The sequence below is a fragment of the Mus caroli genome, chromosome X (assembly GCF_900094665.2).
Source record: "Mus caroli chromosome X, CAROLI_EIJ_v1.1, whole genome shotgun sequence".
Taxonomy (NCBI): domain Eukaryota; kingdom Metazoa; phylum Chordata; class Mammalia; order Rodentia; family Muridae; genus Mus; species Mus caroli.
In genome coordinates this window covers 87,314,593-87,317,972 of record NC_034589.1, presented here as the reverse complement: position 1 = coordinate 87,317,972, position 3,380 = coordinate 87,314,593, and positions in this window count along the sequence as shown.

Below are 3,380 nucleotides of genomic sequence, written 5' to 3'. Positions count from 1 at the left end.
AAATTCACAGTGAAAAAAGACATCTTCAATATATAATGCTGGTCAAACTTGACATCTGCATATAGAAGAATGCAAATAGATGTATAGTTATCACCCTTTTCAAAACTCAAGTCCAGATGGAGCAAAGACCTCAACGTAAAACCAGATAAACTGAACCTGATAATAAAGTAGCTCATTGGCACACACACAAAAATAGCCTTTCTGAATAGAATACAGTTAGCATGGGTATTATGCTCAACAACTAATTAATGGGACCTCTTGAAACTGAAAAAGCTTTCAAATGGCAAAGGGCACTGTCATTTGTACAAGCAGAAGCCTACAGGATGAAAAAAGATTCCTCCCAAATACACATCTGATAGAGAGGTAATATACAAAATAGTCAAAGAACTCCAACCCCCCCCCACAAAAGCCTACACATCAAAAAACAAATAGCTCCATTAAAAATGGGGTACAGACTTAAACAGATCTCAAAAGAGACTGAAATGGCCAAGAAACACTTAAATGTTCAACATCCTTATCCATCAAGGAAATGCAAATCAAAACAACTTTGGAATTCCATCTTGTACCTGTCAGAATAGCTACAATCAGAAACATAGATGCTAGCAAGGATATGGAACAAGAGGAACACTCACTCCTCCATTGCTGATGCAAGTACAAGCTAGCCACATTGGAAATAAATATGGTGGTTCCTCAGAAAAATTGGAAATAGTTCTATCCGAAGACTCATTTATACCACTTTTGGAATATGCTCAAATGATTCTTCATCCTACCACAAGGACACTTGCTCATCCATGTTCATCGCTGCTCTATTCAGAACTTGGAAACAACCTTAATATCTCTTAACAGAAGACTGGATAAAGAAAATGTGGTACATTTACATCATGATGTATTACTCAGCTATTAAAAAATTGACATCATGAAAGTTGTGAGAAAATCTATTGAACCTGAAAATATCATTCTGAGTGAGGTATTTTAGACTCAGAAAGACAAATATAGTATGTATTCTCTTATATGTGGATATTAGATGTTAAATTAATAATAACCAAGCTACATTTCTGTAGAATAACAACAATTAGTCATAGAGTAAGGGACTAGGGAGACAGAAAGATCTCCCCAGGAAAGGAAAATAGAATAGATATAGATAGATAAGGAGGACTGGAATGGGAAGATCAAGCAGGGGATGGGGGAGAGGCCAAGGGAAGGGATAGGAGAGAGACTGCTACAATTAAGGGGTATTTCAGGAATAGTGTGGAAACCTAATACAGTATAAACTTCATAAAATATATGTATATGCACACACATGTATGTATGTATATATATATATATATATACATGTGTGTGCATATACATATATTTAATATATATACACAGTATAAACTTCATAAAATATATGTATGCATGACTGTGTGTATGTATGTACATATAAAGTTGATCTGAGTGAAATCACCAAATAATGGGAGAGACAGGGTCTCAACTAGATATCTCTGCTCACCAAATGATGCTTCATGTACTAGGACTGGGTTACATCTAATTGAGTTGTTCTCCAAAGGAGTCCAATGGAAACCCTCTAAAGAACCAAGCTGTTGCCAGACTATAGGTTGCTCTCCACAAACTAATGACAAAGCCTCATTACTGAAGACAACATCTACACAACTCATTGAACACAGAGAAGTTGAGCCGGTATCTACACAGAGGCTTCATCCCTATATCCTAATGACCTTGGTATAGGGAGGCAGTATGAATGCTCTCAAAAGAGAAACATAAACATAAACCCAGCCCCCCCCCCCATCTGGAGGAGATAAAGAAAAGGAATAATTTCGTATTGATACAATTTCATGTACTGAGGTAAGCTGATACCTTGTGATAACCTCAGAAAAGATATAAAAATATTTATTTCTTTTGTGGCTTCTAGTTACTATTCTTTAGACTCATTAAAGGTCACCATCTCTAAGCACAGATTGATTCTTTTTAGATTATTTTTAGAAATTTACCATTTTCAAATATGCAACAAAATGTAATTGCATGGAAATTCACCCAATCTAATCATTAAATGTTGTATGCCTGTGTCAAAATACCACACTATACCCTATAAGTACACAAAATTAAAATAATAACTAAAATTGTCCATATGAAACAAAACAAAATATAAGCACCATGTTTCCACTTCAGGTTATTGCAATGTAGCATTCTAACATTTTGGGGATTTTAATCACTACGTAAGATTCATCCTTTGCAATATGAAAATGCAGATTTTGCAGAATTCTGTTGTTGTTAACATTGTTGAATTGCCATCACTTGTGGTTATTCTGCTAAATCTACCTCTTCATTGATCCTTGCTCAGAAAGTTTAGCCAAGGTTGTCTTGTTGTGCACTTGACCCTTAGGATATGCTAGATTGCATTTGATGCTGTCTTGGCTGAATTATTGAGTGGTTTTTGCTATTTTCTTTGAGATATTTGTCTCTGTAGCAATAAGGTGAAATTCAGTTACCATCCTTTAAAAGCCTGGAATAATTATGAACTTATTTTTTATTTTGTTTTCTTTTTATTTGTTTGTTTGTGTTCACATCCTGACTGCAATGTCTTCTCCCTCCATTTCCCCCAGCCTTTCCCTTTAAATAATAATTCAGTCATTGAATTAAAAATGTACACCGTTACTAAATTCTGTTTTAGGTCAGTTTCCAAGTAAGCCCTCTTTTCTCACCAAACACACAGTTTCTTGGTTTTCCCAAGTAATAGTTTTATTGATGGTAAAAACATGAAACATGTGTTGTTCAGGTGAATTATAGCTTTAATGTGGAAGAGTTAATCTGTTGATTCACGTTATATTGGCATTTTAGGACAATAAATTACGTAGCATTTTATTAAAGTTAATAGCATGTGTTCCAAAACCCAAGAAATACATTTTCTAATTATGAAACTAAAGTATTATTTGCTTTCTAAAATTTGATTTTATATAGTAGAGTCATTGTAAACTGAAGGTTTCAAAGATGATTTCGGCAGTAATTATTTATACCAGTGATATTATATAATGAGATGCATGGTCATTTACAATAAAAAGTTCTCTTAGAAGGGAAATGACTGAAATAGTGACTACTGTCAAGTATTTAGAGTGTTCTAATTGTTATGTTTTATTTTAAAGTAAGAAAGTAATATGAAATTAGAAGAATAATCAACTCAATGCAGTTACTGATATAAACCACTGCAATTACTTTTAATCAATAATGTCGAGATAGTAACAATAAGTTTTCTGGTGGTGGGGTTTGAAAAACTGGTAGATTGCTGTGATGGTTTGTATATCCTTGGACCAGGGAGTGGCACCATCTGAAGGTGTGGCCTTGTTGGAATAGGTGTGACCTGGTTGGAATGGGTGTGTCACTGT